The sequence below is a fragment of the Cavia porcellus genome, unplaced genomic scaffold (genome assembly GCF_034190915.1).
Source record: "Cavia porcellus strain 051 isolate PalLab524CR breed Dunkin Hartley unplaced genomic scaffold, mCavPor4.1 scaffold_37, whole genome shotgun sequence".
Lineage (NCBI taxonomy): Eukaryota > Metazoa > Chordata > Mammalia > Rodentia > Caviidae > Cavia > Cavia porcellus.
In genome coordinates this window covers 9,421,225-9,443,052 of record NW_026947520.1, presented here as the reverse complement: position 1 = coordinate 9,443,052, position 21,828 = coordinate 9,421,225, and the positions used below count along the sequence as shown (strand labels likewise).

The 21,828-nt window shown below is 48.7% G+C and overlaps 2 protein-coding genes and 1 long non-coding RNA gene across 8 annotated transcripts in view; 1 reads left to right on the top strand and 2 right to left on the bottom strand.

Moving 5' to 3' along the window:
* The window catches only part of LOC100717999 (pseudouridine-5'-phosphatase-like), a 57,208-nt gene extending 43,977 nt beyond the window's left edge, over positions 1-13,231 (bottom strand). For both annotated transcript variants that reach the window (XM_013145440.3, XM_063243267.1), the window contains exon 1: positions 13,101-13,231. The gene's annotated coding sequence lies outside the window, so the exon portion shown is untranslated. The remainder of the gene's footprint in view (positions 1-13,100) is intronic.
* LOC100717716 (steryl-sulfatase-like) overlaps positions 8,492-21,828 on the top strand; it is a 188,675-nt gene continuing 175,338 nt past the window's right edge. Inside the window, exons 1-2 of one of the 5 annotated variants that reach the window (XM_063243266.1) lie at positions 8,492-8,834; positions 12,610-12,814. The gene's annotated coding sequence lies outside the window, so the exon portion shown is untranslated. Of the gene's footprint in view, positions 8,835-11,641; positions 12,815-12,982; positions 13,132-21,828 lie in introns of those variants that run through there. The other 4 variants (XM_013145438.3, XM_013145436.3, XM_063243264.1 and 1 more) reach the window with 4 other exon arrangements.
* Positions 17,572-20,573, bottom strand: LOC134474741 (uncharacterized). The gene is made up of 2 exons (XR_010045591.1): positions 20,477-20,573; positions 17,572-18,742 (listed from the first exon to the last, which is right to left on the bottom strand). It is a non-coding gene; the product is annotated as an uncharacterized LOC134474741 (long non-coding RNA).

The following is a 21,828-nucleotide window of genomic DNA, read 5'->3' as shown; positions in this document are numbered from 1 at the left end:
TGCCATGCTCCACTTCTAAAGATGCAACCCAAGCTGCCGCACCACGTTTTCTGTTGCTGGGGGCGGAGGGATGTCAGAGAGCTCCAGGCAAAGGATGCAGGCTCCCTCGGGCTGTGTACACACAGCCCTCGGCCACTCACTGCCTCCTTCTGGGAGGGAAATGCCCGTAAAGCCTTGGTCCCTGTGGATTCAGGCATGTGCCAGAGATGCTTCTTGTCGAGGGCAAATTGACATCAAACTCAGAGCAGTAAACAATAAAACCACTTCTCTCCCAGTCCAGGAGGCTGAAGCTCGAGGTACAGGCACGGGCTGGCTCCTCCCTGGGCCTCTCCCCTGGATTTGCAGACATTGACTTTTCCCTGCTATGTGTCTGTGTTCTCCCCTCCTCTCCCCTCTATAAGTGCGCTAGTCCTAGTGGGTCAGGACTTAGTCCCGACCTGACTGCACCTTGATTGCCTCTTTAACAACCCCATCTGCTAAGACAGCCAATTCTGGTAGCCCTGGGAGCCTGACCTTTGAAATAGGAATTCCTGACGAACACAGAGCAGCCCACGACTCTGGGCTGTAGACCTTAACCTGCACAGCACCTCTCTCTTGAAAGCACAGGACTGGCTTTGTTTCTTGTCACCAACAAGGGACGGATGAAGAAAATGACAGAAGGAGCAAGGTCCCTCTGCAAAGGGCTGTGCATTTGCACGCTATGCAGTGCTTCACACGGCTCTGATTTTAACTAATTGCACCTAAGACTTCTTGAGGGACTCGCAGAGCGTTAAGGGGTGGTTTCCTGCTATGTACACCACTCTACTCAGAAGCAGTCAAGTGGGAGCTGGAAAGATGGGGAGTATGGGGTGAAAACCACAGCTCCCAGCCCCAGGCTTGCACACGAGACACCGCAGCAGGGGCTCAGAAACACCCACTCACCTTCTCCAGGAGCCCCTGACTTGACAGCATGCTCAGATGGCTGAGGGGGGGGCCCTTGGGGGACATCTTGCCCTGGATGGAAGGGCTCAGCGGATGTGTGATCCGCCAGTTGGTTTTCAAACCTGTGCCGGCGGCGGGACGGCCTTACACCATGTTTGTGTATGGTGGAGGATTAAGCTTGTGAGTTATCTGGAGTGCAAGCAGACAGTGTGTTTTCTAGGACACGTGCAAGTCTGGAAGTACAAGGAAAGACCCGAAAGTTGTGTGGAGCTCAACTGTCCTTGGATTTAGGGGGTGTGCTACTTACACAAGCTAAGAAGGGAAAACATCCAGTCACTAGGACAAGAGCTTGGAGTGGGCGATGCGGCTGTACCTAACAGGAGCACTGTTTGCTTCAGCAGGCAGATACCTTTCAACTCCTCACCAGAGAAGCGACCGACCAGCCAAACATGGTGCTGCATGCCTGTCATTCCAGCATCCTGGGAGGCTGAGGTAGCAGGATTGCAAGCACCAGCCAAGCCTGGGGAACTCAGGGAGTTAGCAAGACCTGTCTCAAAATACTAAACCAAAAAAAAAAAGAGAGGTGGTGTGCTGGGGATGTAGCTTACTGCATAAGCCAGTACCACCAAAAGACAAACAGAAAAGATGGCCTAGTAATGTTCCTTTGTGCTCTTATTTTATGACTTATGGTTAAACTTACGCTCTGTGTGGGATATTAGGGTAGTAACACAGCAAATGAACTGCTACATGCCTAACTGAATTATGTGTCCTTGCATTAAAAGACTGCATTACCGTACCTATTCGAACAGTTAGAAATCAGCTTGGCTGTTCTTCCGAACCTCCCTACAGAGACTTAAGACAGCCACGACTGTCCAAAGGGTCCGTCGGACAATTCAGGCCACTGTGGGACTTCCTGCAGCCTGGATTCCCATGCCCTCAATGCGCACCCCATGTGTTGAGGGCCTGGTCCCCAGGGGGTGTTGCTATCTGGAGATGACAAGACTTTTTAAGAGGCAGGGACCAGATGCAAGTTTCGAGGTCACTGGGACTGTTCCCTGGAGTGGATAAGGGGACCCCCAGTCTTTCTGCTTCCTCATTTGCATCGTGGCCGTGGTGTGATTGGCTCTGCGTCCCCACACACTCTCACCCTCACGGGCCAACCATGGAAGCACTGGAAATCCCAAAGATGAGAGCCATGTAAATAAACCCATCCTCTTCAGATCTGTGCCACACAGACGGAAAGCTATTGTGGGGCTAACGGGAAAACAGTACACAAGCTTTACAGGCGTGGCCCAGTAGACTAAGGATGTTTCCAGTTACAGCCTCTTGAAGACGCCTGCTAACGCAGCATAAGTTTGCAAGGAGGATAAGCAAAAAGTACAAGTTAAAAGGGGAGTTAAAATAGGAGGGTTATAAGGATGGAACTCAACTTTGGGTTTGCCAGGCATTCACGCATACTGTTGAGCTAAACCCCAGCCTAAAGGGGAGAGTTCTGAATCTCCAAATTGTGCTTTATATCTTTTTAAAAACCCAAAGCGAACAGGAGTAAACTGAGAACATGAGAAGCCCCACCAGTGGCCTCAGGGCTGGTAATCTGCCGCACCAGCTCTCGTGCAGGTCAGAGCTTCTCAGCAGAGTAGAGCACGCAAAAGGGCCAGAACCCAGGGACCCTGGTAGGAGCCTCGGTGCTGGGGAATGGAATTGTGTATGTGGAGTGCCAAGCTGGTCCCCAGATGGGATTTCCCAACACAGACAGGAGGCGGTCCGGAACAGCCAGGAGAAAAGCCCACGGCAAGTATAGGAAAGTTTTTTGAATACGGCTGTGGGTATTTCACTTTCTCTTCTGATATCTCCATCTAGGGAAATGTGAGTCCTAACTAGCCAGGCACGCCCTGTGGACATGAGTTGGGGGCCTCCTTTGTTTACACTCTAGCATGCACTCTGATGAATACCATGATCAGATGAAGCCACGGACCCAAGTGATCCATGCACGAATTGGCGAAAATGCACGTCCATGCATAGGAATATAGAGGTGGCTCTGTATGAATATATATGCAAACCCCTCAGCTTGCCCTTGGCTACGGTGACAGCTGCAACTCTGGATGTAATGAGGATACAGGGACACGGGAAGGATAGGATATCCCCAGTACCCTCTCAGCATTTCATTAACGACATGTAGTGAATGACACCTGCAGATCACAGGGCACACAGAACCCGAGAGCTTCCTTGTGGGTGAGTCTCACACTCCCCGCAGCACCCTGAAAGGAGGGCTGGAGAGACGGGGCCAGCTGCTGGGGCTCTGTCGGGGAGCCAGTGTTTGTGCACATGCTCACACAGGTGTTCCTGCAGTGCTGCTTTCCTGTCAAGGTGTGCACCGGGGCGGCGGCATGCCAAGGGCTAAGACATCCGGAGCAGGCTGCGGAACAGAGGTTTGGCATGGAATTCGCCTTCAACGTCGGAGCGTGAGGGTCTGCTATGTACCCAGCATTCCACATCCCTCCCAGAAAGAAGCCTGGAGCCCTGCACCTGCTAAGCCAGCAGCTGGGACCTCTACAGGTGGCTTGTCGACTGGATATGGCACAGCGCTGAGGACCAACTCTGCCCAAGGCCGAGGAGGACCAACTCTGCCCAAGGCCGAGGAGGAGGACCAACTCTGCCCAAGGCAGAGGAGGATCCCACCCAATTGTGTTTTCCACCAATCCCTCCTGTCCCTTGGGTATGACAGACATCACCTGGCAGTGGGGAAATCTTTTACAGGAAGAAAACTGGGGGTGTAATGTTTAGCACAGAGTACCCCCTTGGAGAGGGTTCTCATCCAAGAATACCCTAGGGGAAAGGGAAGGAGGAAAAGGAGGAAAAAAATAGGAAGAGGAGGAAGAGAAAGAGAAGAAAAAGCAAGAAGAGGAAGAGGGGAAGAAAAGGAGGAGGAGGAGGAGGAGAACAGCCACCATCTTCTCAAGGTGCGGGGCACAAGTCCCGACGGCTGACCTTCCTTTGGGACCCTTCCCAGACAGCTGCCCAGCTCTGGGTGCTGGGTGCGGGTGCTCACCGTCTCCTCTGGCCTCTAACCCAGTCTGCCGGAACTCTCCCTCCATCTCTGTGTACTTGGCCGTCAACTCCGCAGCCCGAGTCAGGCTTTGCATCTTCTCCGGTCAGCCCAGAGGACCTCAGGGCAGGTCAAGGAACTCTCTGCTCACCTCCCAATTGCCACCACCTTGTTTGGAAAAAGGGTCTTCCCTGACAGGATGAAGTCACAGACCTGGAGCTGAGGTCATTCTGTGTCATTTAAGTGAGGCCCTGGCCTGATGGCGGGAGCGGGAGACAGTGGACGTGCCTGTAACTGCAGCTACAGTGGCAGGCTGAGGCAGGAAGAGGGCGTGTTTGAGAAGAGCTTTGGCAAGTCATAAGATCCTGTCTCCAAATGGGATGGCAAGGGCTGGGGAGCAGGCAGTCCGAGCTCCCAGGGCTCTGTCTCCAGCACTCTGCCCACGGAGAGCGGCCTGCAGACGCTGGAGGCAGGAAGCCAAGGGCCAAAGGGGAAGCCTCATGCAAGGCCTTTGGAGGGTTAGAGAGGACGTCTCTTCTGCTTTGTCCCGACAGCCTGTCCTGCCTTGCAGCCACTCAAATGCGGACTGAAGGGAAGTCAGGCACGAAGCCCTTCCTGTAACCCACAGAGGTCAGGTACTGGGTCCAGGGATGAGCACACCACTAAGACATTAAGATCCATGAGGGAAATAAGGGCACAGAAAGCAAATGAGAGTGTCCTTAAGGGTTGTACTGAAATCAGCAAAACGTTTGCTTCCTAACGAAAGCCATGCTTATTTGTGGCTGGGACAAAATATAAGTAAGTTTCCTGTTCGCTTTCCATCACAAGGACACACCTGAGGTAACTTCTTTATAGAGAAGAGGTGTGTTTCGGGAGTGTTTTAGAAGTTCCTGTGCATGAGCAGGGAGACAGACTGGTGTACCAAAGTTGGGGCACAGGAGAAGCCAGGGCTAGGGTACCACCATCTGCGTGAGGAGCAGGACCTAATGACCTGAAGACCCCTGACAAGGCCCCAAACAGGTCCACTACTTTCCGATAGTACCTGGCTTTTGCCCTGGTACAGCAATTTAGCTTCACAAAATGTTTCAGTGATGATCAAGTAATTTAAACAAAATGAAGCCGAGCAAAGCCTGAAACTTTGCTAAAGCTATGGAAGCTGTAACACATGCATAGCGAACCCCCAGCACCCCAAGGACAGTGACAAAACCAGATGACACAGGTACCAGATGACACAGGCCCAAGCTGGCACCACCCTGGGAAGTGAATACGGGGAGCTCCACGCTCCTCATGTTAGACAAAACCCACTAAACTCGACCCAAGACTTTTGCTCCTTAAAGGCTTGGGCGTGAGCACACACCCTATGTGGGGCACACTGACTCCTATTACGACCTCTACCCTTACTTCTCCTGACGAACTTTGCACGCTTGAGAAACTCCAGGCCAGGTCACTCTGTAGACAGGCATAGACCCTGGAGGCGTCTGACCACCTTTATCCCTCCTACATAACACCCAAAAGCTCATCAAGGTTCAAGTCACCTGCGGCTGGTAGCCCCTCGAGAGTTCCCAGAACATGCTGTCCCACGCTTGCGTGGTGGAATGCAATCGGTCCCCCTAGTCAGAAGGTGGCCCCAGGCACGGGCATTGTGAAGGCACCTGTGTCTCTCAGCGGCACGACACCAGGGTACTGTGTGGACCTCCAATTCCCCTACACCCTCCACGGATGGCCTAAAGGCCCTGGAAATCGGGGATCTATTTCTACCCCTCCCCCTTGACCGCAAATTGGCGTTCTATGAAGAATCACGTTACACGGATGTGTCTTCCTTCCCTCATGCAGGATATTATTCCAACGACAGCTTTTAATTCTGCTGTTGTAAATGGTGGCGCTACTTCTATACCTGCAGAAGGGGACATCTCTCCCCAAGCTACCCCCAGCTTTGTGTTCTACTAGCCTGCGCCTGGGAGAATCAGGGACTCCTTTCCAGGGTCTCGAGTCCTTTCCCTGGGAGAGAGGTGGAGAAATCAATTACTCAGTCACTGTCAAGAACCCATGTGTACAGCTCCTCCGTGCAGGAGGCAGGCCTACGTTGGCATAGATACAAGTAAGTTTGAACTATCGAGTTTATCTCTTACAAAGCAAAGTCAGGCGCTTGCATTTGCTATTAATAAATCTGTGCTTTCCTAGGAGTCCTGAGCCATGTGGCCCAGGCATCCTGATGTTACCCAGAAACCACACACAGACAATCCTCCATGTACACAGAACACCAGGTGGGAACGATCAGACAAACCTAGAATGGGAACAGTCTCAAGGCAGCTAAAGACAGGCTACATACATAACACCTATCAGGAACTGTGGGTCAAACGAGAGAAGTGTCAGGCTGAGTAGAGATTCTTCATTTCCAAATTTCAGTGCAAGATCTTTTTGACCTTCCCTCCTTCCCTAGCTCAAAGTGGTATTTGCCTACAGCACACCCTTACTGTGTGTGTGTCACCAGCAATTACCGACTCATCGCACGGACCACACTTTAAGTCCCAAGTGGACTCTCGGACACCTGAAGGACCCATTCTGCAATCTCCCCACCTCTGTCCCCAGCACTTAGCATGATATTTTCAGAACAGATAGACAAGTCAATCCATTCACTCCTCTAAAGCTGTGGTGTACTCTCCTTCAACTTAAGTGAAAGCAACACAGACATGCCTGCTTTGGTAGGATGTTCTGTGGGCTGCAGGGTGCTGGCCTAGGGCACGGACCACTCCAAAGTCCCCACTGAAGAGAACCTCTGCAGCCTGTGAGCAGAGGGTCCGGTGACTCAGGGGGCACTGGGCGTTGAGTGTAGCTCTTGGCCCTGTGCCTCCAGGTCTGCTGCAATCTCCAATGCATCTGTGCTTTCCCTGCATATGTAGACTATGCAGTCTAGGGGGTCCGAGGAGTCACACAGATGTTGCTCTACTCCTCCTCTGTCTGGGTGCCTGTGTCAGATGCACTAGGTTTTAAACAGAACGTCATGAAGCACAGGAGAGCGTGTGCCTTGGCCCAAGTACCAGAACTCATAGAATAAACAGAGTCAAGGGGTGTCAGCGGCAACCCTGCACCCCCAATGTCAAACAAAAGCCCCAAACTTGATCACTGCTGGTGGTCATTGTGGGTTACACCGAGGGAGGGCAGAGAGTAAAGAGCATGGGAAGGGAGGCAGTGATCTAAGTTATGGGCTAGATCTCACGTGCCCTGGCAAAGCTCTCGCGCTGAAGACTTGGTCCCCACCTGACAGGGCTTTCGGGAGATAGTGGGATCTTGAGGAGCTGGACCCCGTACAGGAGGCTAGCTCACCCTTGGCCTTCTTGTCTCTCTGCTTCCTGTTCACCAGAAGGGAACAGCTTACACTGCCCCACCCTGGGGAAGGCAACCACGGACTGAAGCCACTGGAACCGTGACCCCAAACAAAGGTCCCCTTCTCCTATGGGAATTCTGGTAGTCTTCTGTCCTGCAGAGACCAACACATCTACCCAGCAAACTCTGCTCACAGCGGGCTCGTATGATAGCCCACCTGTGCACAGACCAGGCGAAAAAACATACCTCTCATACCGCATCTGTTACTACCTTCCAAGAAAATCATCACTCGCAATGAAAGGGGCACTTTTCTACCTTAAATACTGGTATGAAAACACAAATACAGCCCCATCTCCTTGGCATTAAAACACTAAAAGATTGTGACATGTTAAAGGCTGCATTTCTTCTCACTGGTAAGCACTTATACTTGATGCTGGGAATTTTATATTCAAATTCACCTCGGTGAGGTACACCCCCTTGCCTCCTGCCTACATACAGGCTGTTGTCTTACATCAGGCTTCGGCTACAATAAAGAGTCTGAGACTAGGTCATCTGCAGACAACAGAAATGAATTGCTTACAGTTCTGCAGGTGGGGAAGCTGCAATCAATGCGCCAGGACCCTGTCTACTTCACAGCTGCTACCTCCTCGCTGGGCCCTGGCATGGCAGGACACACAGGTTCCACAGGATTCTCTTAAGAGAAAAGTCTTCCCATCTGCAAGGACACAGCTGTCGTAAAGAAGCTGTGTACTTTTTACCACCCCTGGACTGGGGATCAGGGTTCAGTATAGGAGTTTGGAGGAGACACCAGTCATAGAAACCACGCATCGCTTTTTGAGCATCTCATGGAAAGACCTGACAAGTAACCATAACCAGGAAATTTACACGACTGTGTCTAGAAGGAGACTGCTTTGTACAAATTGCTTTAAATCTCCATCTAGCCCTGACAAATGACAGAGTAACTGATACTCAAATGATACGGAAAAGAATCAGAATAAAGCTCAAGCAAGCATAGAAAGGAGACCAGTAAAATCCTCTCCCACCCAGCCTCTCAAGGACACAAAAGAACAAAGTACTTGTTCCAAAAATAACAAACAAGAAAGTGATGACCACTCTCCTCTGATTCCACCCAGTTTGCGTGGTTCAGATTCCAAATAAAGCCACACCAAGAGGAACAGGAAGCCGGGACAAAGAAAAGGAAGGACAAGTATTTCACACCTGCACTCTAAAATCTGCTGACATTTCAGTCTCACCCTTTCTCGATCACTGGAAAGACAAGAAGGGTGGTCCTGGATCACGAACGGCTAACTAGAGGAACACACACACTTCAGGGTGAAATGGTCCTGGTCTGTGAGAAGACAGAATCCCAAGGATACCGAGCCCTGTAGGCAAAGCCTTTTCACTCACATAAAACAGAAGCTCGTCCTCTACCCCAAACCTTCCAGTTTGGGAAACAACTCTGCTCCTCATTGATTGGTCTATAACAAGAGGACGCTCTGGATGTCTCTGTTCCAAGTCTGGCCTCTCCATCTCACTGATCCAGGTAAAATAAAAACAAGGGAACAGTTAGTTACCAGGAGAGCAAGAGTAAAGGCAGACTGGGAATCAAGCAGGGCTGCTGCCTTGATTTGCAGACCAGGTGCCACGATACAGGCTGGTGTGGGGCTGGGATTTCTCCAAAATCAAGAGCATGTGGTCACCATGTTGCCCTCTACCAGCATTTCTGCAAGATCCCAGGCTGAAAGATCGTTCAGTGCCTTCTTTGGCACTTGCCTGCCCAGCAGATAGGCCAAGATTCTCAAGAGCCCAGCCTGGACTGAACAGCACAATGACGAGGTGACTGGAACTAACTAATGTGAGCATACCTCATCTCCACGCTTAAACCTCAGAGGGAGCACAGGGGTTCAAAGAACGCAGGCGCTTGCTCTTCCCAAAATTCACCCAGGGCTTGGCTGATGTTAAGAAAGCGACACTATTTGGGTTTTTGACTTTATGATGTCTGCAGGTTGAAAGCAATAGCCCAATCTAAGTTAAGATGCTCGTGGGGGACCATGCTCACGCACACATGTCTGTGGGTTTCTGTGGAAGGATGACGCATCAGCCCCACCACTCAACCTCTCAGGGCCGGGCACCGTGTCCAACGCCAACGCCATGCCTCTGGGCCCTCGAGGCATCTCACACAACCTGCGAGGTGTGGCAGGCTCTTCTACCCTGTCCCAACCGCCCATACTGGGCAAGAAGGCAGCCACGCACCAGCAGAGGGGCAGATAACAGGGCTCTACCCCACCGTAGGATGCTGAGACAGAATCTCAGCCAATTACTGCCATGCTGTATTCAGCTACCTCCAAACTCCAAATATTATTTCCCCTCCCAGATTTTTCTTATTATGGAACTCAGGACCCTGCACTTGCCAGCCAGGCACAATAGCCCTGAGCTATACCCCCCTGCCACCTCTACTTTCTGATGATTTTAAAAGGATTTTAAGTAACTGTATCAGACTCCCGGAAAACACAGTCTGATGCACACCACAGGTGACATGTATCCAAACTGCAAATTCTGAGTGCTCATGAAACACGAATCCTACCTCCATCCACCACCCCACTATAGCCATTATGGTACTGATTAGGGTTCATGGCCCCCAGATTTAAAGGTAGCAACTCATCAGATGTGGTGACAGAACACCTAATATGACTCAGTTCAAGGAGAGCTACGCTAACACCATAAATACTGATTTGAAGACTCAGTTATTTAAAACGGGGGTGAAAAAACTCCAGCATTTTCTTAAGTGTGGGCCAGATAACAGATTTCCAGGAACATCAGGTTAAACTACATCAAACCCATTTCATCTGAATGCTTTTGGTTTTTATATTCACTCTGGATGACCAAGGTCTTCTTTTAAAGAAACATAGCCCGTCTTTTGTCCTTTCAGTGACATACAGATTAGCTAATTTTTCCAGTCTGGATATTCAGATATTGACATATCTGTCGTCTTTCTTCTTCCTTTGAGATCTTGTCACTGTTTTTAATTTCAGTTCCCTTTTCCCACTCTCTGAATGACACTTGAGGCACAAAACAGAGAATTCACGGCTGGTTAATTGATACCTTGTGTGAAGTTTAGAAAAAAAAAAAAAAAGATGACTCTGAGCTGGGTTAGGTGGCACCTCCCTGTAAGCCCAGCCGTTCAGGATGCTGAGGCAGGAAGATCACTATTTCCAGGCTGGCCTGGGCAGCCTAGGAAGACCCAGTCCCAAAATAAAAACTGAAAAGTTGGTGGTGTAGAGCTCAGGGAGAAATGCTAGTCTAGAATGTATGAGGCCTTGGGTTAGACTCTGGGCGCAAGCCCAAAGACTGAAAAAACCCCTGAATCCCAAAGTGTTTTTTCTGTTTAAAAGTAAAATTACCGGCATCATCTATTTCCAAAGCACTGTGAAGTGCCCAGTATTTTCCTCAACAGGTCTGCTAAAATACCCATTTTACTTCCTCATTTTTCTCTGATTAATGCACTTTTCCCTGGAATGTAAGTATTTCCCTGTGAAACTATTTTATTTGCAGTTTCACTTCCCAGAGATGCAGGGGCCTGGGGCTGTACTGGCCATCACAGTGTCCTGAGTAAAGGTAATAAAAGTTCCAAAGCAAGAGTCGGTGCTGAGAAAGAACTCATTAGAAACTGGTAATCTATCTGAACAGATCTATCTGAACTGCTATCTGAACAGATACATTGAACGGAGATGGCCCCAAGGCGCTGGCACACATTGGTCAGTAATAAACAAAATAAAGCAGTGTGTGTTTAAAAAGTTATGTTTTACAGGAGACATCTTGTGCCACAGAGGATGCAAAGATAAACTTCTGGGGAAGTCCTGTGAGATCTGAGCCATTCACAGGTGCCGAAGGGGTAAGAAAGCAGAAATAAGAGAAAATGAGGGAAGAGGGAAACAAAAAAAGAGGGCCATAGTTTTCTGTCATATTTTTGCAAGGTTTTTTTTTTTTTCCCCCCAAACAGCGTGAATCAGTTCTGGGACAAGATGAGAGGAAATGGCTAACATTAGTTTCCTGCTTCATCAACCAACCAACCTACTTCAACTGCCCAAAAGACCCTGGCTGGTAGTGACCCCTAAGAAACTCAATGCCAGTTAAGCTCCTCTCTCAAGGGCTTGGCTACATGGTGTGTGAAACCCAGGGTCAGGATTCTCCATCAAGCTCGTCTACAACTTTGAAAAATTTACTTGTAATGAGTCATCCTGGTTTGCATTAAAATTCATGAACCTCTCAGGGAGCAGGTTATCTGGACTCTTCTTCAGTGACTAAGAAATTTATTTGCCAATTAAACTTCTTGCCCACCTGAGTAAGAAAATTCACATCTCCAGCTCTGCTTATGAATCCCAGCAGCTTTTCAAATTTCAAATTTTGTACCCACATTAACTGCTCCTCCTAATGAGTGATTTCTGTGAGGATTTCTTTTTCCTGCTTGGGAATTAATCCGTTTTTATCTGTATCCTTAAAAGAAAAGAAGAGTCTAGTTTTTGTGTGCCATTAAAAAAAAAAAAGTCTCATTACAGCTGAACAATTTGGAAATGTGATCTTGGAGTCCAAGGTCACATCCACAAATTAAGATGAACAGATCATTTATTCTTAGCACTAAATGGGTTTACAATCACTTCCAGACTATCTTCCTCATTAAGTGCTAGACTTTGGACAAACATCTTTACAAACTCTCCTAGAGTCGCAATCTTTTGTTTTTAATTAGTCAAGTAAAAATATTTCCTCCTACCTAGCTGGGTTGTACGAGATGAAGCAATCACAATCATGTCAACAGTCTATAAACAAAGTAGGGAGTCTTGTTTATAGATTCAGGAAGCCTTCCAGTAGAGCGGACGTTAGAACATATGTTTTGGAGCATTTATTCTGTAGAGGCTTTGGGCCGAGATCAACACTGTTGTCTCAGGAGTTTTTCAACTGAGTGTCTTTAATTCTTTGAATTCTGCGTGGATCCCCTTTTCTGGTAAAGTACTTTCCTGCTAGAAGTGATTGAGCTGTGGGGTACATCACTAGGAATCCGTAGAGATCAGTGTTTCTCAAACTTTCAGACACTTGGATTCCAACGCAGATTTGGACTCTGCAGGTTTGGGGATGGGGTGCCCTTTGGGCTAAAACTAAGCAAGGGTTTCTCAATTTCTGCCCTTCTAGGACTGGCTGAATTCTGCTCGCGGCTTGTTCCAGGGCTGAATTTTGCAAACACTCGGACTTCCCTACTTTGGCAGTAACCCCACCTCCTGAGTCCAGCTGTGACCCTGACAATGTTTCCAATCTTGCGTTCCCAGGAGGGAGGCCAAGTCTGCAGCAGGGATGATAAGGTCAATTGAGAAGAACCCTCTCAGCAAAGGATGCTGCAACCCGCGTCCGCCCCCTGCAGCAGCCTTGGAGCCAGCGGGCAGGTACCCCTGACTGTATTTTGCAGCTGGGGAAACTAAGGCAGTGCACGGATCGCGGTGGTCCCCCGAGGTGGCGGAAAAGGAGCGAACCACGGTGAGCGCGGAGAAAAGTTGGGGGGAGAAAAAAGGGGAGGGGAAAAGGGGAGGAGGCGGCACTGGTGCCCGGCAGTGCACGGTGGTCCCCGGGGACAGCGCCCTCAAGCGCTCCGGCCCCACTGGAAGCGGGTGCCGGGGCCGCGTGGAGGCCACATCCACCGGCCGGCGGGGACATGGGACCGCGAGCGCTCTGGAATGCCGCCCCTCCGCGGCCCCCCAGTCCTGAACGCCCACATCCCCTATCTTGCGCCCTCCCGGGAACGCCGTCACCGGGGACTACCCACCCAGAAGCAGACCGTCCATGTCAAAGATGAGGTGAGTGGCACGCCGCGGCGGGGGCGCGGGCGCGGGCGCCGCCATGATGCCGGAGCTCTGCCGCGGTGGGGGCGGGGAAGAGGCGCGCGCACCCGCAGCCCCTACAGTTTTGCGCACGCGCAGTCTTCCACAGTGACGCTACGCACTCGCCCGTTCTTCCGCAAACCTGATATGCGCACGCGCACTTTACCCAGCGCGGCGTATGCGCGTTCCACGGTTGTCTGTCTGTGCGCCCCCCCGCAACGCGCTGCGCACGCGCACTCCTCGCCATTGGTATTCCCGCGCGTGCCCTGCGAAGCTACGCACGCGCGTCGTTGGGTTTTGGTCCGTTTTTGGTGGGAGCCACAGCTGAGCAGAAATAAGTCGCGGGAGGCGCCAAATAGGCGTCTGCTGGGTTTTACCCCCACACCCCTCCTTCCTTTCATGTTCCTTGCTGTGCGGCTCAGCGAAGTGCCTTGGAGAATCTAGTCCTGTACTCCATTTTGGATAACAATAGATGACCGGTTTCTAACGAGTCCTTTCTCATGAATTGGGAAAGGGCGACCGTGAGGGCGGTGCAAGGGGGTTATGGAGTGGATAGGAGTTCGCAAAGATGTTCAAAAGTGGCATCACTACGAGCCACCATTTTGCAGCCAAAAGATCTCGGTCACCTCTAGGAATGGTTCATCCAAGCCCCAGGCGCCAGGCTCCGGGCTAATTTCCATTTCCGTTTTGCCCACCGCTTCGCTGCAGCTCTGGACCAAAACCTGCGGGGGAGGGGGAGAAGGTCTCGCTACGCATGCGCATGCGCAGTGGCTAGCCTGCGTCTGCACCCCTGAGCTTCAAGTACCCTGAGTTGAGCCAACCTGATTGCAAAGGTAGTGGAGAGAGCTGAAATGATTGCGGTCTTCAAAGTGCTCTACCCTTGTTTCCTGAATCTTTCTGGCCGCTCCCTTTTTATTCTTTAAAACATTTTCCCCACTTTTCCACACCTACCAGAGTACAACCTGCAAACTTTTAAGCGTAAAGGTGCAACCTTCGGAGAAGCTAGCGTAAGGAAGTTGCAGGGGCTCGGGTGCTTTGTGGGTGTATTTTCTGATTAAGGGCCCTGAGATCTGATGAAGACACCCTTGCGTTGTGTAGAAATTCATCTTAGCGTCTGTGATCCAGGGGGCAGCTGTGGGACTCAGTTTTTCCGCATGTGAAATGAACTTCTTAAAGACAGGCAAGGTAGGTGCTTGGTCTCAGGGCATAGTACGTGTTTGATAAAGTTAGGGCTTTTTAGAGCCATTGCAATAGATTTTTTTTTTTTTTTTTTTTTTTTTTTTTGAGACAGGGTCTCACTATGCAGTTCAGGCTGGCCTTCGGCTCATTTGCAAACTATTTTCCAGCCTCCCAAGTGCTGGGATTGCAGGCGTGCACCACCACACCCGGTGATTAGAGATGCTGGAGCTTAAGGAAGACAGTTTGTGAGCAAGTTTGTAAGGAAACTGTCACCCCAGTGCAGCCATTAGCCGGTTCCACATTAGTTTACTGAGCCTGCTGTTAGCAACATGCCCCAAACTGAGTGACCTAAATAAAAAAAGGGGATTGGCTCCTACTTGTAGAGGGGACAAGCCCTAGAGTGAGATGACTGCAGGATTAATTCTCCTGAAAGGCTGTCTGAAATGATCTATTCCAGGTCTCTGCCCTTTGCTGATGTGTGATTGTCTTTAACGTGTATCTAGTCCTGTCTTTGCCTTGATTGTCTAAGAACACTGTCATGTTGAGTTAGGGTTATCCTAAAGACCACCCTTCAGCATACAGACCGCAAAAGGTCACGTTTGGAGGTGCTGGCAGCTGAGAATTCCAGCAGTGCTTCTCTGGGGAATCCATTTGGATCCTACCAGGTTCATTCCAGACACATTTGCAGGGGTTCTTACAGTATGCTGGTACCCTCTAGCTGATGTCGTTAGAATTCTCATTATCAGTTTTTTTGCCGTTCTCTGGATACATGGATGATGAGAGAGTTCTTTTTGCTTTCTTCCAAAACAGTACAGCCTTGCTTATGTGTGAGACAAACAGGTTCCAAAAGGGATGCCAAGATGAAAAACAAAAGTCACAGTGGTCACCTATGTGCTGGAATTGACACCCATGTCAAGGGTGCCTGGTGCCTGAGAAAGCACATCGGAAGCTGCTTGACTTTCAAAGCTTCCTACAGACTTGCTGCAGAAATAAGCGAATCCATGGAGGTGAATGATATGATAGAGACGTCAGATTTCCAGGATTAGAGATAGTTGGAGAGGGCTACCCTTGCATATTTTATCCATTGCAGCTCAGGGGAGGACTCTTGGGGGAGAATTCACGTTGCTCCCTTTGCCAGGAGTCAAAGTATTGGCAAGGGAATTTCAATTAACTGCAGCTGACATGCAAAACCACATGGCAGTTTCAGGAGAGAACAGAGAGTGTTCTCCTGGGCTTTGACTCGCCACAGACATGAAAACCTGAATCACATCACCGTAGCGAAGGCTCGGTTCCCACATTCTGCCAAAATATCTCTTGCGTGCATGTGATGGAAGACATCTCTTCTCTTAAAAATAAAACAGGGGCTGGGGATTTAGCTCAGCGGCATAAGTACCTGCCTTGCAAGCAGGCCGTCGTGAGTTCGATCCCCGGTACCGATAAAAAAGAAAAAGACAAAAATAAAAAAATAAATAAATAAATAAAACAAACGTGAATATATGAGGTGTCTTGGTTATGAGCTGGATTGGAAAAGCGTGATACTGTTCCCGTGATCTGATTTGTATGCAAGTGACAAGTTATTCTTTAGTCCTTGTGCATGGTTAATCTTCCCTGCCTGAGAGGTGCCTAAGGGATTAGGAAAGCACAGTGCTATGTGTGTCTGGCTGGTCTTGGGGTGCACCTTGGGATTGTATCTTTTCCCTGGCCCCTTCCTGTCCAGCTCCTCCCTCTTCTCTCTGCTTCCTGGCTGCCATGAGGTGAGCAGGTGTCCCCTGCCAGACCCTTCCACCATGCTGTTTCTTTGGAGCCAGCCCTGCAATGAGCCCACACAAACCTGCCCAGCTCTGAGATGTGCAGGTCTCGCAGGTAATCCCAGCGATGACTAAGGCAGCCTTTCACGATTCCCCATCACAGCCAAATATGGGCAGATCCTTCGCAGGAGTAGGATGCATTCCTGCCCACGAAGACATAGATTGTTTTCCCCAATTGTGTTTTCTCCTTAGCACAATAGCATAGTTTTTCTGACGATTCTAAACTGGAAGAGAGAAGATCCAGAAAACTGAAGTACAGTGATGTCAAAGAATGTTAACATCACGCTACATCCTTTCTAATGCTACACTTAAAGTGAGACGTGTGTGGCCTGAGGGGAATTTTGATGGCTCTCCTAACCTGACCGGCACCTTTGGATCTCTCAACTTTCCCTGCCTTGGTTCTGGCTTCTCTGTGTATCTGTCCTCTCTTGTACTGGTTAAGCCGCTCCCCGCCCATGTTATCTTTGAAGTTCATCAGCGAGCACTTGGAAACTTTTCTCTGCCCGGCAGCTTGTGGTAGAAAGCTGTTCCAGGAAGCAGGGAGAAATGACAGCAAGCCACGCTAGGCCGTCAGCCACAAAGAGAAGCAAGAGAGCCTGTATGCCCAGCCTGCAGTGCCAAGCTGGCGTGCTCCGGGAGCGGTGTGGGACCAGTGCAAGCTGGTTCAGCACATTTTTCGTCTGGGGTTGATTTTTCAGGGGGTCGGTCTAGGAACATCTGCTTGGGGTGCCATGGTGGTGGGGAGGAGTTCATCATTCTTGATTCTCTTTACTATGTGAGTATAATCTAAAGGACCATCCTCCTCCTCTCCACTCCCCTCCTCTCTTCTCTCTATCCCTCTCTTCTCCTTTCTATCCCCTCACCTCTCCTCTCTCTTCTCCTCTCTATCCAGCGTGCCCTCTTGTCCCCTGTGCTCCTGTCCCCTCCCCTCCCCTCCCCTCCTCTCCTCTCCTCTGCTCTCCTCTCCTCTCTATCCCATCTCCTCTCCTCTCCTCTCTATCCCTTATCTCTTCTCCTCTCCTCCCCTCCCCTCCCCTCCCCTCTCCTCCCTTCTCTTCTCCTCTCCTCCATTCCCCTCCCCTCCACTCCCTTTTCCTCTCCTCCCCTCCTCTCTCCCCTCCCCTCCCCTCCTCTCCTCTCCTCTCCTCTCTATCCCCTCTCCTCTCCTCTCCTCTCCATCCCTTATCTCCTCTCCTCCCCTCCCCTCCCCTCTCCTCTCCTCCCCTCTCCTCCCCTCTCCTCCCCTCTCCTCCCCTCTCCTCTCTTCTGTTCTCTGCTTTCCTCTCCTCTCATCATCCCCTTTCTTACCTCCTACTCTTTCCTTTCCTCTCCCCCACCTGTATCTCTGTCTCTTTTTTTCAGTCTGGGGGTGGCTCAGATTCAGGGTCTCAGGGCTGCTAGGCAAACACTCTCCCACTGAGCTCCATCATGCTATTTAAGTTTTATTTTTATTCATTTGTTTATTTTTGAGACAGTGGCTTACTGAGTAGCGCAGGCTGGCCTTGAACTGGCTTCTGTAGCCTAGGCTGGCCTGGAACTCATGTCAATCTTCCTGTCTCAGCCTCCCAAGTGCTGGGATTCCAGGAGTGCGCCACCACGCCTGGCTTTGCTCTTTAAGTTTTAAACTCACCCTGAGCAAGTGAGATACAGGATATTAGAAACGCCTTCACAAATAATCACCTGCAGACTTGAGGTCATGACAAGAAACTTTTGGTACCAGGTTGCTAGCTTTCTTATTTCCCAGGGGCAATATTTTTCATTCAATTTTTTCTGTGATGACGGAGCACACTCTGAATATATGAGGGAATGAGTGAGGCGGGTGCTGAACCCTAACCGTGCTGTGTAACACCCACTGCCTCCTGGGGGTTCTCCTTCGCTAGGTTAAGACTCGGGCCTTTGCCTAGGGACTCAGGGCCTTGGCATGCAATTCCTACCACCTGTGCATTGCTTCAGAGGCCGAGCAGCTGCTTCCCTCTTTGCTCCCTCTCTCTCCCACCCACTCCCTCTCCTTCCTGCTCTCGTCTTTTCCTGTCTTCCTCAATGCTTCCCCGACTCCTGGTCTCCCTCCCTTTCCTCCCTCCCTCTAGGATCTGTTATGGGCAGTGGTGCCCATGATGGCCATGACGAATGGAGATTTGGGGATCTTTTCTGTCACCTCGATGCTGGGAAGCAGAGGAGCTTTGCAATCTGTGGGCTGAATCCTCCTTCCTTGGTCACTTGCTTGGGCACAGCTGCCCGGCATCATCCTTCTTCCGAGTGAGCTCCGTGCTCCTCTGAAAGGCTCTGATCCCAGGTGGCTGGTTACAGCCCTGAAGCAGCAGGGCCATAGGTTTTTCGAAGTACCTCAAAGATCATGGGCTGAATTAAAGTCTCCAGCATTAAAGTATGATGGGTCAATTGTGGTTAAAATTCTCTCCTTGCCTCATAACCAATCACAGCCTTCAGCTCACAAGTAGTACCGGAAATACTGACTTCCTTAGAAATGATCTCTGGTTCCCTCTTCTCCACAAGCTTGCAAAGTAGGAAGTGCATACTTTATACAGAAATAAGAAAATGGGGCTGGCTTCAAGAAATCAGGCAGTCTGCCTTAGCACAGACCTCTGAAAATACACAGAAGAGAGGGGGAACATTAGTTAATTTTGTTTCCTCCGGAGCTATTATTATGTCTTCCTATATGTTTAAAATTTTTTCTGATATTGTTGGTAGTAGGTCTTCCAAACCGCAGCATGCAAAGGCAAGTAGGAGGAGAGTAAAATACAATATTGATTGTGCAAATAAAGGAAAATGTATTCTAGCAGCGTTGGCAAAAAACTATAAGGAAAACAAAACCTCCCATAAAGAACAGCAAGGAGAAAGCAAAACAAAACAAAAGCTCTTATACATGAACGGCAAGAAGGAACCTTTTTTTTTCCTTCAGTAGTTCAGATAATGATCTAGCAACCAGGTGGTTCAAGCAGTTTGTTCTGGAATGTTTTCTTGTTTACTACACTTGAACCCAAATCCTATGGGCGGAAGAGCAGAAAGCTAATTACACATCCTTAATATCCAGTTTGAACCAGACCACAAACCCGGAAGGAGTTCCATCCCCTTCTATGGACAGGTTAGGTGAAAACTCCCATGATCTTGTGATCATGTTTATGGTGGTGGAATTTTCCTCTCCTTACTGGGGGCCACCAGATGGCTTCTTGAAAAAAAATTAGTAATATATATTAATTTCCCATTGAGCTGAGATCTTCACACCCACTTTAGAAATACTTGGTAAGTCTTATGCTGAGGAACCTTTCTGATTTTCAAATTTGGTCTCACCATCAACTGTCACCCCTCAGAAGGAATCTGGGGTTGTGTGTGTGGGGGCAAGTGGCCGCGTCAACAGAACATGGAACACACTGAAATAGCCCAGATTTGCCTTGAAAAATTCACAGATTCAGAACCTTTTTAAGCACTTCAAACAGTTGAGACTTTAAGAATGGCTATGGATGCATGTAAATTTATCTGTCCCAAAGCACACATGTTGTAGCATATATATTTAATGGACATAAGTGAATTTAAGGAAAAAAAAATCCTAATCCCCTTGGTAGGATGCAGCAAAAGAATCTTAAGTTCAAGCCCAGCCTTGGAAAGTTTAGCACATTTATGAGACTGTCTCAAAATAAGAAATACAAAATTGTCGTTCAGTGCAAGAACTCTGGATTCAATTCTCAAAAAAAAAATGCCTTACATATAATTTAATTTAAATACATTTATTTGCCCATACACACCATAGAACATGGTATGTATTAAAAAATTAATGTATGTGCTATCAAGAAATTGAGAACAGCTTGCATTAGATGTAACTTAGTGTACTTAGTTCTCATAGTTTTGCTCAAAGAATTCTATCCTGCTACTTCCCCTACAAGTTGAAAATATTTTAAGTCAAAAATGCACTCATGGGCGGCTGAAGATTTAGCCCAGCAGCACAACACCTGCCTGCCAAGTACAAAGTTTTGAGTTTGATTTTCCCCCAGAAAAAATTAAAAGAAAAAAATACATTCATTGCACATAATCCGCTGAGCACGATAGCTTACTCGAACTTGCCTTAAACATAGTGAGGGAACGTGTGTTATTAACAATTGAGCAAAATCAATTTTCTAATAAAGTATTGGCTATTTCCTGTGCTCTCACAGACACGCAGTATGTAGTCATGCTGGGATATAAATACACAAGACACAGGATGCCAAATAATGCTTGCAACATACCACCGTGCAAAGTGTGGGTTGCTTCCGCCTGTAATCATGCAGCTGCGGGCTGGAAGCTGCCCAGTATTGTGTGTCAGAGTATGGTACTCTGTGTCTCACCTTTGGAAGAAGACCAAAGCTCCGTCTTCAAAGCACAATTTTTCCAGAAGGTCTCTTGCTTTTGGGCCATTGCAACATAAGAAGAACAACATAAAACCTGCAAAAATTTTAACTTTATCTATCACATGTGTCAGTTGTTTTCTCATCTTTGAGACACAATACCCACCACTCTAAGGAGAGCTTCATTTGGGCACACTGTTCGCAGAGGTTTCACCCCCTTGGTTGGCTGGCTCCAATGCAGGACAGTATGGCAGAGAAGAGCAGCTGATGGCTGTGAGCAGCAGAGAGGGATCAAGGGAGGAGGCGGGAGCTAGATCCTGCCAGGCCACGCGGCCAGTGACCCACTGTCATGGTTTACATTAGGAGACTCCAAGCCTCATGAATTACAGACTGGATCAAATCTAGCATTTGTGATTGGTTCATTGTCTAGCGCTTGGATTGGTGGTGGAAATGTTTTACCTGCCCGGGGGTGGAGCCAGGATATGATGTAATGGCAGGAAGAAGATGTGCCTCCTTTGCTGGTTTGTGCCTTGCTGTTTTCAGCCACCATGAAGGGCTCCCCTGCCATGCTGCCTTGGAGCCAGCCTAGTATAGACTGAAACCTCCAAGAACTGTAAGAAATAAACCTTTACTTCCCTAATTTTGGGTGTCAAATATTTTGTACCAGCAACCCATAAAAAGTGACTAAGACACCCACCTCCTCCAACCAGGCTTTACCTTCCAACATCACATTGAGCTGTAAACTCATCACAAACACACGATCCAGACACCTCCCAAAAGCCACACTAGGACCGAATAGGGGTTTGGGGGGACAGCTAGATGTAGACCATAACAATATGTCAGGGATGGTCCGTATGTAGATAAACGCACGTGGTTATAAGAAACCTGAAAAGTTTTTGTGTATATGGTATGTGTATGTATTTATACACAAATGCATTGATTTGAGAGTTGCAAACCAGGTTAAATAAAATAGACAGATCAGACAGGCACAGTGAATGTATTTTTGTTGTGCTTTTGTGGGCACATTTCAACTGAATATATGTGTTGGCTGTTATGGTACTTATATGAAAGGAATAACATTTAAAAAGCATATATTTCAGCTCAGTTTCCTAGGGCTATTTAAAATGCTCTGAAAAAATATTAGAGGCAATTAATTTCCATGGCTTTTTCCTCCCGGAGTAAACTAGAATGCCATTGAAAGAAAAGTAATTTACTAGGACTCAGTTTTTGGTTTAATAATAAAGCTATAACTTCAGACTCCGAGATGTACTTGATCAAGGAGCAAATGTGATTAACCCTGCTCAGAAGACGAAGGGGAAAAAGAATCATTAAAACTCACAAACACCTGAAAG